Source organism: Ranitomeya imitator, chromosome 1 (assembly GCF_032444005.1).
Source record: "Ranitomeya imitator isolate aRanImi1 chromosome 1, aRanImi1.pri, whole genome shotgun sequence".
Lineage (NCBI taxonomy): Eukaryota > Metazoa > Chordata > Amphibia > Anura > Dendrobatidae > Ranitomeya > Ranitomeya imitator.
The window spans coordinates 596,380,673-596,397,209 of NC_091282.1; positions in this window are offsets into that span (position 1 = coordinate 596,380,673).

Here is a 16,537-nt window from a genome sequence, read left to right on the forward strand (position 1 = left end):
CAAGCTTACAATCTACAAGGAAATGGGGGGACACAATAGGTGAAAAGTGCTTGTTATTTCAGGTCTGACAATTATAATAAATAGGGATTTTCATATGAAGCTGCATGATCCGGTCATCAGCCCGTGTGTTTAAGTGTAATAGTCAAGTATCAAGTGCAGTTATCATGTGCATGGACGGTGTGGAGACAAATGAATAGTAGGGTGCAGATTCACATGCAGATAATATTTGGAAGGAGGGAACAGGACAAAGTTAGTTTACTGAGTAGTTGATGTGGTAGGCTTGTTTGAAGAGATAGGTTTTTAAAGCGCGCTTGAATAGGTCGGGGCTAGGTATCAGTCTGATCATCTGGGGAAGTGCATTCCAGAGAGCTGGCGCAGCACGAGAGAAGTCTTGGAGACGGAGGTGCGAAGGTTCGGATTACGGGGGATGTTAGTCTTAGGTCATTTGTAGAACGGAGGGCACGTGTAGGGCGATAGACGGAGATGAGAGAGGAGATATAAGGCAGTGCAGAACTGCGGAGAGCTTTGTGGGTGAGAGAGATGAGTTTATACTGGACACTGTAGCGAATGGGTAGCCAGTGTAATGACTGGCACAAGATGGAGGCATCGGTGAAGCGGCTGGACAGAAATATGACCCTGGCTGCCGCATTCAAGATGGATTAGAGAGGAGAAAGTTTGGAAAGAGGGAGACCGATCAGAAGAGAGTTGCAGTAGTCCAGGCGAGAATGAATAAGAGCAACAGTAAGAGTCTTAGCAGTTTCAAAGGTGAGAAAAGGTCGGATTCTGGAGATGTTTTTAAGATGCAGGTGACAGGAGCGAGTGAGTGATCGGATATAGGGAGTAAAGGAAAGTTTGGTGTCGAATATGACCCCAAGACAGCCGGCATGCTGTTTGGGAGTTATGCTTGAACCCTCCAGGGTAATTTCGATGTTGGGTAGAGTGAGTTTAGTAGAAGGGAGAAACACAAGTAGTTCAGTTTTGGAGAGATTTAGTTTCAGATAGAGGGAGGACATGGTGTTAGAGACAGCAGACAGACAATCCTTGGTATTTTGAATTAGGGAAGAAGTGTATAATTGGGTGTCGTCAGCATAGAGATGGTACTGGAACCCAAATCTGCTGATTGTTTGTCCAATAGGGGCAGTGTATAGAGAGAAGAGGAGAGGGCCCAGGACTGAGCCCTGCGGAACCCCGATAGTAAGGGGACGAGGAGAGGATGAGGAGCCGGCAAAAGATACAGTGAAGGAGCGGTCAGAGAGGTAGGAGGAGAACCAGGAGAGGGCTGTGTCCTTGAGGCCTATGGAGCGGAGCATGGTGAGAAGGAGCTGGTGATCCACAGTATCAAATGCGGCAGAGAGATCCAGGAGAATCAGCAGAGAGCAATGACCTTTGGATTTAGCTGTTATTAGATCATTAGAGACTTTAGTGAGGGCAGTTTCAGTGGAGTGTAAAGAGCGGAAACCAGATTGTAAGGGGTCAAGAAGAGAGTTATCCGAGAGATAGCGGATTAGACAGGAGTGGACCAAGCGTTCCAGGAGTTTAGAGATGAAGGAAAGGTTAGAGACAGGTCTGTAGTTAGCCGTGCAGTTGTGGTGCAGGGATGGCTTTTTAAGTAAAGGGGTAACGATGGCATGTTTAAATGAGGGAAAGATGCCTGAGGAAAGAGAGAGGTAAAATATTTTAGTCAGGTGAGTGGTGACCACTGGTGAGAGAGACTGCAGGAGAGGTGAAGGAATGGGGTCACTATTGCAGGTTGTAGGCCGAGCAGAAGTGAGGAGCTTGGAAACTTCTTCTGAAACAGGCTCAAAGATGTCTAGTGAGCTTGAGGTGCGGCAGGGAAGGGGACCCAGGCACTGAGGAGATTGGGCTGAGATATCCTGATGGATGTGGTTGATTTTTCTAAGAAATAAGTGGCCAGATCCTCACCACTGAGATTGGAGATGGGGGCCTGTACTTTAGGTTTCAGGAGAGAGTTTAAGGTTTCAAAAAGTCGTTTTGGGTTGTTCGAGAGTGAGGTGATGAGGGTGGTGAAGTAGGATTGTTTGGCCAGAGAAAGGGCAGAGTTATAGGTTTTGAGCATGAACTTATAGTGGATGAAGTCTTCTGCCAAGAGAGATTTTCTCCACTGCCGCTCTGCACACCTTGAGCAACGCTGAAGAAAGCGTGTTTGCATAGTGTGCCAGGGCTGCCGTTGTCTGTGTTAAGTCTTTCTGCGTGTAGAAGGTGCTGCTTCATCCAGGGCATTCTTGAGTGTAATATTGAAGTGTGACAATGCTAAGTCTGGACAGGAGAGTGAGGAGATGGGGGCTAAAGATGTGTGGAGGTTGTCCATAAGCTGCTGGGTATTAATGGTACGTGTATTCCGATAAGTGTGGTAAGTGGGGGTGTCCTGGGTGAGGAGACAATTGTTGACATAGAAGGAAAGAAGGTTGTGGTCCGAGAGCGGGAGAGTGGAGTTAGTAAAGTCGTGCAGCGATCCGGGACGGGAGAAAACCAGGTCCAGAGTATTCCCATCCTCATGCGTAGGAGAATTAGTAAACTGTGAGAGGTTGAATGAAGAAGTTAGAGAGAGAAGATGAGAGGCAGATTGGGAGAGAGGATCATTGATGGGGATGTTAAAGTCTCCCATGATGAGGGTGGGGATGTCACAGGATAGAAAGTGAGTAAGCCAGGTGGCAAAGTGGTCTAGAAACAGGTGGGAGGAGCCTGGGGGGCGATAAACAACCGCCACCCGCAAGTGGAAGGGCTTATAGAGTCTGATGGTGTGGACTTCAAAGGAAGGTAATGTCAGTGAGGGAACAGGGGGGATGACCTGGAAAGCACATTGTGATGAAAGGAGTAAACCAACACCTCCACCCTGTCTGTTCTCAGGTCTGGTGGTATGTGAAAATTTCAGCCCACCAAACGAGAGAGCGGCAGCAGCGGTGGTGTCTGAGTGCTGGATCCAGGTTTCTGTAATAGCCAGAAGGTTAAGGGAATTAGAGAGGAAAAGATCGTGAATGTAAGTTAGTTTGTTACACACAGACCGTGCATTCCAGAGAGCACAGTGGAAAGCAGTAGGAGAAGGCATACACTGAATGTTAATAAGATTAGCAGGGTTTCTATATGTAGCTGGAGGAGAGTAATGTATACTGGTGGAGGGAGGTCCAGGGTTTGGGGAATTGTCACCTGCAACTAGTAGAAGGAGAAAAAACAGAAAGAGCAGGTGGTGGGATGATTTGTATGAACGTTTTGAGTGCTGCATGGCGGTAGTGGCTGGTTTGGAGTAGGTAAGAAATGTCAGTAGAGCCTCAGAGTTATACATGGGAGAGGGGAGAAGGGAGGGGTGGATATGGAGAGAGTGCCCAGAATGTGTTAAAGGGCGGGCGAGTTGTGAGAAAGCAGAAGTAAAAACAAATAAGAAGCAGATTGATATGATCAATGCATAATGTAGTATGACTGACCAAAAAGCATGATTGTTTGAAAAACTTATACACCTTACCTGTCTCCTGCCCTGTCCAACTGCCATTGTCTAACTGCAAAGCACTTTAAACTGTCGCACTTAATATCTGTTACACACGCAAACCCGCACGCGTGCTATCGCAGCCAGACTAACTATATATGAAATGGAGTGACTGCTAGCATCAGAAAGCAAATGGTCCCAATCAGCAATCAACCAATTAGCATAAGGCCAGAGCAGGCATTACTATGGAGGGTAAACAACCAATGCTGAACAAAGCCATAAAACAGTGGGAAGGAGGAATAAAGAAAAAGAATAGCTTTGAACACTTTAAATCAGAAACCAGAAAATAAAAAAAATAAAAACAGGAGTGATGGATGGATAAAATACCCTGAGCAAAGCTTGCTAGATATGAATCTGTTCACCCTTGCGGTCAGCACACAAATGGATGGATGGATAAAATACCCTGAGCAAAGCTTGCTAGATATGAATCTGTTCACACTTGCGGTCAGCACACAAATGGATGGATGGATAAAATACCCTGAGCAAAGCTTGCTAGATATGAATCTGTTCACACTTGCGGTCAGCACACAAATGGATGGATGGATAAAATACCTGTGTGAAGAAGAGAAGAGAGGAACATCCGCTTCAATGCCATTGTCTAAGATCACTGTGCCCTTTCCCCTGCTAGGCTGTGGCGTGTTGTGCTGCCACGGACCGGGTCAGCCACCATGACATCCCCCTGTGAACCGAAGGACCCGGTACCGAGTACCCCACGGCCCCATGGGCCGTGGATGGATGGATAAAATACCCTGAGCAAAGCTTGCTAGATATGAATCTGTTCACACTTGCGGTCAGCACACAAATGGATGGATGGATAAAATACCCTGAGCAAAGCTTGCTAGATGTGAATCTGTTCACACTTGCGGTCAGCACACAAATGGATGGATGGATAAAATACCCTGAGCAAAGCTTGCTAGATATGAATCTGTTCACACTTGCGGTCAGCACACAAATGGATGGATGGATAAAATACATGTGTGAAGAAGAGAAGAGAGGAACATCAGCTTCAATGCCATTGTCTAAGATCACTGTGCCCTTCCCCCTGCTAGGCTGTGGCGTGTTGTGCTGCCACGGACCGGGTCAGCCACCATGACATCCCCCTGTGAACCGAAGGACCCGGTACCGAGTACCCCACGGCCCCATGGGGGCGCTCCATGTGTAATACTTGTGTGTGTGTGTTATCTGTAGTGTGTGTGTAATACTTGTGTATGCAGTATCTGTAGTGTGTGAGTGTGTAATGTGTGTCAGGTATCTGTAGTGTGTGTGTGTAATGTGTGTGTGGTATATGTAGTGTGTGTAATGTGTGTGGTATCTGTAGTGTTTGCATGTGTGTACTATACCGTATTTTCCGGATTCTAAAACGCTCCGGCATCCCGAATTTTGAGAAGAAAAATAAGAAAAAAATATTTTTAAATAAAATGATGGTACTTATAATCCTTGCATCTTATTGCTTACCGGGTATAGTGACTGCAGTGAAGCAGGGTCCCTGCTGGAGGAGGCAGGCCGCAGGCTGGGATGAGGGGATGTTCTGATGTACGGCAGGGGTGTCCGGTGTTGCTGCAGGGGTGTTCGGTGCTGCAGCAGGGGTGTCTCCAGTGCACGGCGGTTGCTGGCCTGTGCTGCGGGGGGCCTCTGGTGCCCAGCGGTGCTGCGTGGGTGTCTGGTGCTGCCCGGGGCTTTGCCGACATTTTGTGGCAGGCCAGAGCCCCGGCACTTCCAGGGCTCCACGTGTGCTGGTCTCTGGGAATATGGCCGCCTCCGGGGGCAGCGCATGCGCTGATGGTGATCTCAGGATCAAGATCTCGAGAGATGAGATTTCAGCGCCCTTCAGTTTCACTATAGAGGGCTGTAGCCCTAACGCAACTACAAGCAGGAAAATTGACTTGTTAAAGGGGAATACATCATTTGCTCATTCTTCAATTGTTACATGGCTCTCAGTAAGTGAAGGAAGGGTCCAAAACCATTAACTCAATACCTATATCTATTGAGTTTCTTGCTTTATTGCTGGATCTCCCTTTCCTTCTTTTTCTTTCCATTTTTATTTATTTTTTTGGCCATTTTCTTTTGCCTTTTTTTCTATTTTTTTTCTAATTCAAAAAGATCAAAGAGCTGAATTGTACTGAGGAACATTATACAGTGGGGGAAAAAATATTTAGTCAGCGACCAATTGTACAAGTTCTCCCACTTAAAAAGATGAGAGAGGCCTGTTATGTTTCATGAATGAGACATTTTACAGACTGTCCTGTACATTTTACATGCTGTATTGCAGTCTCTCATATTGTTTATTGTTGCTATGTGTTCCTGTGTTTTGCATAGCTGAAATCCTCCCTTTCCATGAAGTTTGTCCCTTCTGTCTCCCTCTGCTGGGTGTCGTGTCACTTCCTTCTTCTTCTCCCTTTGTCTCAGTCTCCATCTTGGCTTCATTCGAGGCACATGTGCTTTCAGCTTGTCTGAAGAAAGTCTTTTTTACCTGCTGCTGTTTGTATGCATTCAACAAGAATTCTTAAAGAAATCAAAGTCTCTTCTGAATTCTTCATAACATGTGTGCCTGCAGCTGAATTAAGCGATCTGTGAACATCGCCAATTGTAAGTAAGGTGAAGGGATCCAGCATCTCACAGAAAAAAGTAAATATAGAAAAACTGACCGAACAGCAATCTAATCTGAACTGCTGCATAACCAAAAAAGTCATATAGCAAATAGATTAACCCCTTCCCGACCTTTGACGCCACGTAGGCGTCATGAAAGTCGGTGCCAATCCGACCTGTGACGCCTATGTGGAATCATGGAAAGATTGCGTCCCTGCAGATCCGGTGAAAGGGTTAACTCCCATTTCACCCGATCTGCAGGGACAGGGGGAGTGGTAGTTTAGCACAGGGGGGGTGGCTTCACCCCCCCGTGGCTACGATCGCTCTGATTGGCTGTTGAAAGTGAAACTGCCAATCAGAGCGATTTGTAATATTTCACCTATTATAACTGGTGAAATATTACAATCCAGCCATGGCCGATGCTGCAATATCATCGGCCATGGCTGGAAACAATAATGTGCCCCCACCCCACCCCACCCCACCCCACCGATCGCCCCCCCCAGTCCTCCGATTGGTGCTATGCGCCGCTCCGTCCTGTGCTCCGCTCCCCCCGTGCTCTTGTCCACTCCCCCGTGCTCCAATCACCCCCCCGTGCTCCGATCTGACCCCCATGCACTCCGATCCACCCCCCGTGCATCATCCACCCCCCCGTGCACCGTTCCACCCCCATCCGCGCTCTGATCCTCCCCCCATGCTCCGATCCCCCCGTGCTCCCCTCCACCCCATCATACTTACCGATCCTGCCGGGGTCCATCCGTCTTCTCCCTGGGCGTCGCCATCTTCCAAAATGGTGGGCGCATGCGCAGTGCGTCCGCCGAATCTGCCGACCGGCAGATTCATTCCAAAGTGCATTTTGATCACTGTGATATCATCTATCACAGTGATCAAAATAAAAAAAATAATAAATGACCAACCCCCCTTTGTCACCCCCATAGGTAGGGACAATAAAAAAATAAAGAATTTTTTTTTTCCACTAAGGTTAGAATAGGGTTAGGTGTTGTAAATTCTGTTCATATAAGCAGTAGAAAAGAAATCTGCGGCACTCACCCCAATTGTAGCAGTGAAGACGGCCGTTTCGCACGTAATGTGCTTTACCTGGACCCGTCGAAGCACATTACGTGCGAAACGGCCGTCGTCCAAGCTCCATTACCGTACCCTCCTGCTTACCCTATGTCCAGATGGATGTAATATTGATGTATTTTCTCCATTAAAGTTTCACGTCTTCACTGCTACAATTGGGGTGAGTGCCGCAGATTTCTTTTCTACTGCTTATATGAACTCTTCATGCTTTATTATCGTGCAGAGCACCACTACCACCAGCATGCGTGACACCTGGCAATTTGGGATTCCGCTTTAAGTCCTGCTTACATTATGTCACTCTAGTGCCATCCATTTCTACTTATCTTTTTGGTTGTAAATTCTGTTGTCGGGCTCCCTCCTGTGGTCATGAATGGTACTTCGGCTGGTTCTGTCCATGGACTTCCTCTGGTGGCTGTGGGTGTTTCTGAGTTTCCTTCCACAGGTGACGAGGTTAATTCATTAGCTGGCTGCTCTATTTAACTCCACTTAGATCTTTGCTCCATGCCACCTGTCAATGTTCCAGTATTGGTCTTGTTCACTCCTGGATCGTTCTTGTGACCGGTCTCCCAGCAGAAGCTAAGTTCCTGCTTGTATTTTCTTTGGTCTGCTATTTTTCTGTCCAGCTTGCTATTTTTATTGTTGTCTTGCTTGCTGGAAGCTCTGGGACGCAGAGGGAGCGCTCCGCACCATGAGTCGGTGCGGAGGGTCTTTTTGCGCCCTCTGCGTGGTCTTTTTGTAGGTTTTTGTGCTGACCGCAAAGTAACCTTTCCTATCCTCGGTCTGTTCAGTAAGTCGGGCCTCACTTTGCTAAATCTATTTCATCTCTGTGTTTGTATTTTCATCTTTACTCACAATCATTATATGTGGGGGGCTGCCTTTTCCTTTGGGGAATTTCTCTGAGGCAAGGTAGGCTTTATTTTTCTATCTTCAGGGCTAGCTAGTTCCTTAGGCTGTGCAGAGTTGCATAGGGAGCGTTAGGAGCAATCCACAGCTATTTCTAGTGTGTGTGATAGGATTAGGGATTGCGGTCAGCAGAGTTCCCACGTCCCAGAGCTCGTCCTTTATTATCAGTAACTATCAGGTCATTCCGTGTGCTCTTAACCACCAGGTCCATTATTGTCCTGACCACCAGGTCATAACAGTTAGGGCTAGGGTTAGGGGTAGGGTTAGGGGTAGGGTTAGGGTTTCTGTATGTGCACACGTATTCTGTTCCTCTGCGGATTTTTCCGCTGCGGATTTGATAAATCCACAGTGCTAAACCGCTGCGGATTTATGGCGGATTTACCGCGGTTTTTCTGCGGATTTCACTGCGGTTTTACAACTGCGATTTTCTATTGGAGCAGTTGTAAAACCGCTGCGGAATCCGCAGAAACAAGTGACATGCTGCAGAATGTAAAACGCTGCATTTCCGTGCAGTTTTTCTGCAGCATGTGTACAGGGATTTTTGTTTCCCATAGGTTTACATTGAACTGTAAACTCATGGGAAACTGCTGTGGATCCGCAGCGTTTTCCGCAGTGTGTGCACTTACCTTTAGAATTAGGCTATGTGCACACTGTGCGGATTTGGCTGCGGATCCGCAGCGGATTGGCCGCTGCGGATTCGCAGCAGTGTTCCATCAGGTGTACAGTACCATGTAAACCTATGGAAAACCAAATCCGCTGTGCCCATGGTGCGGAAAATACCGCGCGGAAACGCTGCGTTGTATTTTCCGCAGCATGTCAATTCTTTGTGCGGATTCCGCAGCGTTTTACACCTGTTCCTCAATAGGAATCCACAGGTGAAATCCGCACAAAAAACACTGGAAATCCGCGGTAAATCCGCAGGTAAAACGCAGTGCCTTTTACCCGCGGATTTTTCAAAAATGGTGCGGAAAAATCTCACACGAATGCGCAACGTGGGTACATAGCCTTAGGGTTAGGGTTGGAATTAGGGTTGTGGTTAGGGTTGTGGTTATGGCTACAATTGGGATTAGGGTTAGGGGTGTGGGGGGGTTAGTGTTGGGGTTAGTGTTGGAGGTAGAATTGAGGGGTTTCCACTGTTTAGGCACATCAGGGGTCTCCAAACGCAACATGGCGCCACCATTGATTCCAGCCAATCTTGTATTCAAAAAGTCAAATGGTGCTCCCTCACTTCCGAGCCCCGACGTGTGCCCAAACAGTGGTTTACCCCCACATATGGGGTATTAGTGTACTCAGGACAAACTGCGCAACAATTACTGGGGTCCAATTTCTCCTGTTACCCTTGTGAAAATAAAAAATTGCTTGCTAAAACATCATTTTTGAGGAAAGAAAAATTATTTTTTATTTTCACGGCTCTGCGTTGGAAACATCTGTGAAGCACTTGGGGGTCCAAAGTGCTCACCACATATCTAGATAAGTTCCTTGGGGGGTCTAGTTTCTAAAATGGGGTCACTTGTGGGGGGTTTCTACTGTTGAGGCACACCAGGGGCTCTGCAAACGCAACGGGACGCCCGCAGACCATTCCATCAAAGTCTGCATTTCAAAAGTCACTACTTCCCTTCTGAGCCCCGATGTGTGCCCAAACAGTGGTTTACCCCCACACATGGGGTATCAGCGTACTCAGGACAAACTGGACAACAACATTTGGGGTCCAATTTCTCCTATTACCCTTGGCAAAATAGGAAATTCCAGGCTAAAAAATAATTTTTGAGGAAAGAAAAATTATTTTTTATTTTCATGGCTCTGCGTTATAAACTTCTGTGAAGCACCTGGGGGTTTAAAGTGCTCAATATGCATCTAGATAAGTTTCTTGGGGGGTCTAGTTTCAATAATGGGGTCACTTGTGGGGGAGCTCCAATGTTTAGGCACACAGGGGCTCTCCAAACGCGACATGGTGTCCGCTAACAATTGGAGCGAATTTTCCATTCAAAAAGTCAAATGGCGCGCCTTCCCTTCCGAGCCCTGCCGTGTGCCCAAACAGTGGTTTACCCCCACATATGAGGTATCGGCGTACTCGGGAGAAATTTCCCAACACATTTTAGGATCCATTTTATCCTATTGCCCATGTGAAAATGAAAAAATTGAGGCGAAAAATTTTTTTTGTGAAAAAAAAAGTACTTTTTCATTTTTACAGATCAATTTGTGAAGCACCTTAGGGTTTAAAGTGCTCATTAGGCATCTAGATAAGTTCCTTGGGGGGTCTAGTTTCCAAAATGGGGTCAATTGTGGGGGAGCTCCAATGTTTAGGCACACAGGGGCTCTCCAAACGCGACATGGTGTCCGCTAAAGAGTGGAGCCAATTTTTCATTCAAAAAGTCAAATGGCGCTCCTTCCCTTCCAAGCTCTGCCGTGCGCCCAAACAGTGGTTTACCCCCACATATGAGGTATCAGCGTACTCAGGACAAATTGTACAATAACTTTCGTGGTTCAGTTTCTCCTTTTACCATTGGGAAAATAAAAATATTGTTGCTAAAAGATAATTTTTGTGACTAAAAAGTTAAAGGTTTATTTTTCCTTCCATGTTGCTTCTGCTGCTGTGAAGTACCTGAAGGGTTAATAAACTTCTTGAATGTGGTTTTGAGTACCTGGAGGGGTGCATTTTTTAGAATGGTGTCACTTTTGGGTATTTTCAGCCATATAGACCCCTCAAACTGACTTCAAATGTGAGGTGGTCCCTAAAAATGGTGTGGTACATTTCCTTGCTCTAGCACAGATTAATTTTGAGTGCAGCCATTAACCTATTTGCTATATGACTTTTTTGGTTATGCACCAGTTCAGATTAGATTGCTGTTCGGTCAGTTTTTCTATATTTACTATGTACTATTTTTTTCTGACTTGAACGCCCCGCCCTTCACCATGCTGTGATTTTAACTACATCCAAACACAGTTGGTTCTGAGCTTCCTATAAAAGCAGGCTTTACCACGTTATTAGCCATAGGTAAGTGTTCACACTAGGCAGTCAGCTCAGGTACCCATCCGTTCTGAGATTACCTTGACGATTGGTGGATGGGCTCACAGGAGTCTTTGGCGAAAGGGCATATTCGGCCATCTTCTTCACCGTTGGGAGCGGGATTTTTTTTTGTTGCTAAAAAGGATGGCTCCTTGAGACCCTGTATTGATTATCGCCTCTTGAATAAGATCACGGTCAAGTTTCAGTACCCTTTACCTTTGCTTTCTGATTTGTTTGCTAGGATTAAGGGGGCTAGTTGGTTTACTAAGATTGACCTTCGGGGGGCATATAATCTTGTTCGTATTAAGCAGGGTGATGAATGGAAAACTGCGTTTAATACGCCCCAAGGTCATTTTGAATATCTTGTGATGCCATTCGGGCTCTCTAATGCTCCATGTTTTTCAGTCCTTCATGCATGATATCTTCCGGACTTATCTTGATAAATTCTTGATTGTATATTTGGACAATATTTTGATTTTTTCCGATGATTGGGAGTCTCATGTACAATGCTTGTTTGTGAAAGGGTCCAAGTGTCTCTTTGGGGTGCAGAAGGTTTCTTTTTTGGGCTTCATTTTTTCTCCCTCATCTATGGAGATGGATCCGGTTAAGGTTCAGGCCATTCATGATTGGATTCAACCCACATCCGTGAGGAGCCTTCAGAAATTTTTGGGTTTTGCAAATTTTTATCGCCGTTTCATTGCTAACTTCTCTAGCATGGTTAAACCCTTGACCGATTTGACGAAGAAAGGCGCTGATGTGGCGAATTGGCCCTCTGCGGCTGTCGCTGCCTTTCAGGAGCTTAAACGCCGATTTGCTTCTGCCCCGGTGTTGCGCCAACCGGATGTTTCTCTTCCGTTTCAGGTTGAGATTGACGCTTCTGAGATTGGGGCAGGGGCCGTTTTGTCTCAGAGGGATCCTGTTGGTTCCTTAATGAAACCATGTGCCTTCTTTTCCCGTAAGTTTTCGCCTGCTGAACGCAATTATGATGTCGGCAATCGGGAGTTGTTGGCTATGAAGTGGGTGTTTGAGGAGTGGCGACATTGGCTTGAGGGAGCTAAGCACCGTATTGTGGTCTTGACCGATCATAAGAATCTGATTTACCTCGAGTCTGCCAAACGGCTGAATCCTAGACAGGCTCGATGGTCCTTGTTTTTTTCCCGTTTTGAATTAGTAGTTTCGTATCTTCCGGGTTCTAAGAATAGTAAGGCTGATGACCTCTCTAGGAGTTTTTTGCCTGATTCTCCTGCGGTCCTTGAACCGGTCGGCATTCTGAAAGAAGGGGTGGTCCTTTCTGCCATTTCCCCTGATTTACGACGGGTTCTTCAGGAATTTCAGGCTGACAGACCTGACCGCTGTCCAGTGGGGAAACTGTTTGTTCCTGACAGATGGACTAGTAGAGTGATTTCTGAGGTTCACTGTTCCGTGTTGGCTGGTCATCCTGGTATTTTTGGTACCAGAGATTTGGTTGGTAGGTCCTTTTGGTGGCCTTCTTTGTCACGTGATGTGCGTTCTTTTGTGCAGTCCTGTGGGACTTGTGCGCAGGCCAAGCCTTGTGGTTCCCGTGCTAGTGGGTTGCTTTTGCCATTGCCAGTCCCTGAGAGGCCCTGGACGCATATTTCTATGGATTTTATTTCTGATCTTCCGGTTTCCCAGAAGATGTCTGTTATCTGGGTTGTTTGTGACCGGTTCTCTAAGATGGTTCATTTGGTGCCTTTGCCTAAATTGCCTTCCTCTTCAGATTTGGTTCCGTTGTTTTTTCAGCATGTGGTTCGTCTGCATGGTATTCCGGAGAATATTGTGTCAGACAGAGGTTCCCAGTTTGTTTCTAGGTTTTGGCGGGCCTTTTGTGCTAGGCTGGGCATTGATTTGTCTTTTTCTTCTGCATTTCATCCTCAGACAAATGGCCAGACCGAGCGAACTAATCAGACTTTGGAGACTTATTTGAGATGCTTTGTGTCTGCTGATCAGGATGATTGGGTGGCCTTCTTGCCATTGGCCGAGTTTGCCCTTAATAATCGGGCTAGTTCGGCTACTTTGTGTCACGCTCACGCCCTGACTGGTGGGCGTGAGCTCGGGGGGTTTGTGGCCCCACTGTGCCACAAACCAGACTACCCTGGAAGGGGCGTGACTATGACAGCTGCCTGGGTTTTCACTGGAGCCTCTGATGGTGAGGTCAGGCTTGTGCAGCAGGCAGCTGCCAGGTGCTACTCCAGGGTGGTGTCTGGCTGTGGCTGCTGATCCCACTTGGGAGACAGGAACACCTGGATTGGTGCGGACATTAGGCAGGACTGGCAGAAGAGCACGGCTGGAACACAGACGAGTAGGCTGGCATGGCTGAGACAGGGCTGGCAGAGACACGGCAGGAAACAGGACTGGCTAGGACAGCAGGAACACAGGACTGGAAGGCAGGGCAGGAACGGCAGGACTGGCAGGAACACAGGATTGGGAGGCACTGCAGAGAACACAGGACTGGAAGGCAGGGCAGGAACGGCAGGACTGGCAGGAACACAGGATACACAGGACGGGTTGATGTGGTGTATGAATCAGGCTGCACTCTGATGACATCAGAGTGCAGTCCTATTGTGAGTGTGAAGAAGGAACAGGTAGGGACCTGTACACACAGAAGATGCAGGTACGGAAACAAGCCAGAAGGAAAGGAGAATGAAGGAACAGGTTCACACAGGAGGACCAAGTAACAAGTAGAAGGTGGAACTAAGAGAAGAGAAGAAGGCAGAGCCAAGGACGGAACCGCAAGAGGCGGAGCCAAGAGCGGAGACGCTGGAGGCGGAGCCAAGAGCGGAGACGCTGGAAGCGGAGCCAAGAGCGGAGACACTGGAGGCGGAGCCAAGAGCGGAGACGCTGGAAGCGGAGCCAAGAGCGGAGACACTGGAGGCGGAGCCAAGAGCGGAGACGTTGGAGGCGGAGCCAAGAGCGGAGACGCTGGAGGCGGAGCCAAGAGCGGAGACGCTGGAGGCGGAGCCAAAAGCTGAGACGCTGGAGGCGGAGCCAAGAGCGGAGACGCTGGAGGTAACGCCAAGAGCGGAGACGCTGGAGGCAACACCAAGAGCAGAGACGCTGTAGGCGGAGCAAAGAGCAGAGACGGAGCCAAGTGCAGAAACACAGGAGGCGGAGCCAGATAGAACCGCAAAGAGCGGAGCCACAGAGCAAAGCCATAGAGTGTGAAGCAAGGTCTGAGTGCAGAGCCGCAAGAGTGCGGCGTAAAGCAGACAGAAAACACAAGGAAATAAAGCAGGGAAGGAAGCCACAGATAAGGAGACCGAGAAAAAACAAAGTACAGACAAGGCAATAGAACAAGACACAGGGACAAAGACACAGGGACCAAGATATTCTGCCTCCTGGAGGGCGGACTACAAGAACAAGGCAAAAGCACAGAGAAAAGCTCAGAGGGAGTAACTCAGAGCAAGGCCAGGCAAACTCAGCAGCTAAACACTAACTGAGCTAACACATTGCACAGGCCCAGACCACAGGGTGGAGCTGCACTATATACAGGAGGCCTCTTGGTAATTGGTCAGGAACTGATTGGACAGGTGCACCTGATTCCTATAAGAACCAGAGAGTTCAGGCGCCGGCCCCCTATACACATAGCCATGAGGCATGCAGAGAGCAGAGACACAGAACATGGAGCTGGCATTAAAGAGAAAGCACATCATGGCCTGGAGCAGTGGGTAAGATTGTGTGAGAGATGTGAGGCCATGCTGTGATGCCAGCAGAGTTGTTACACTTTGGTTTCGCCTTTCTTTTGTAATTTTGGTTTTCATCCTCGTTTTTCTTCTGGGCAGGTTGAGCCTTTTGACTGTCCTGGTGTGGATTCTGTGGTTGACAGGTTGCAGCAGATTTGTGTTGTGAATTCTGTTGTCGGGCTCCCTCCTGTGGTCATGAATGGTACTTCGACTGGTTCTGTCCATTAACTTCCTCTGGTGGCTGTGGGTGTTTCTGAGTTTCCTTCCACAGGTGACGAGGCTAAGTCATTAGTGGGCTGCTCTATTTAACTCCACTTAGATCTTTGCCCCATGCCAGCTGTCAATGTTGTACTATTGGTCTAGTTAGCTCCTGGATCGTTCTGGTTACCTGTTTATTCCAGCAGAAGCTAAGTTCCTCTTTGCTATTTTCCTGTTTGCTACTTTTTCTGTCCAGCTTGCTATTGTGAATATTGCCTTGCTTGCTGGAAGGTCTGGGACGCAGAGGGGCGCCTGTTATGACCTGGTGGTCAGGACAATAATGGCCCTGGTGGTTAAGAGCACACGGAATGACCTGATAGTTATTGATAATAAGGACGAGCTCTGGGACGTGGGAACTCTGTTGACCGCAATCCCTAAACCTATCAAACACACTAGAAATAGCCGTGGATTGCGCCTAACGCTCCCTATGCAACTCGGCACAGCCTAAGAAACTAGCTAGCCATGAAGATAGAAAAATAAAGCCTACCTTGCCTCAGAGAAATTCCCCAAAGGAAAAGGCAGCTCCCCACACATAATGACTGTGAGTAAAGATGAAAATACAAACACAGAGATGAAATAGATTTAGCAAAGTGAGGCCCGACTTACTGAACAGACAGAGGATAGGAAAGGTTACTTTGCGGTCAGCACAAAAACCTACAAAAAGACCACGCAGAGGGCGCAAAAGGACCCTCCGCACCGTGAGTCGGTGCGGAGGGTCTTTTTGCGCCCTCTGCGTCCCAGAGCTTCCAGCAAGCAAGACAACAAATTAAATAGCAAGCTGGACAGAAAAATAGCAAACCAAAGAAATACAAGCTGGAACTTAGCTTCTGATGGGAAGACAGGTCACAAGAACGATCCAGGAGTGAACAGACCAATACTGGAACATTGACAGGTGGCATGGAGCAAAGATCTAAGTGGAGATAAATAGAGCAGCAGCTAACGAATTAACCTCGTCACCTGTGAAACTCAGAAACACCCACCAGAGGAAGTCCATGGACAGAACCAGCCGAAGTACCATTCATGACCACAGGAGGGAGCCCCACAACAGAATTCACAACAGGCGCCTCCGCACCGTGAGTCGGTGCGGAAGGTTTTTTTTTCCCTGCTCACTCTGCGTGGCTTTTTGTAGGTTTTTGTGCTGACCGCAAAGTTACCTTTCCTATCCTCTGTCTGTTCAGTAAGTCGGGCCTCTCTTTGCTATATCTATTTCATCTCTGTGTTTGTGATTTCATCTTACTCACAGTCAATATATGTGGGGTCTGCCTTTTCCTTTGGGGAATTTCTCTGAGGCAAGGTAGGCTTTATTTTCCTATCTTTAGGGCTAGCTAGTTCTGAGGCTGTGACGAGTTGCATAGGGAGCGTTAGGAGCAATCCACGGCTATTTCTAGTGTGTGTGATAGGATTAGGGATTGCGGTCAGCAGAGTTTCCACTTCCCAGAGCTTGTCCTGTATTTTTGTAGCTATCAGGTCTTTCCGGGTGCTCTTGACCATCAGGTCCATTCT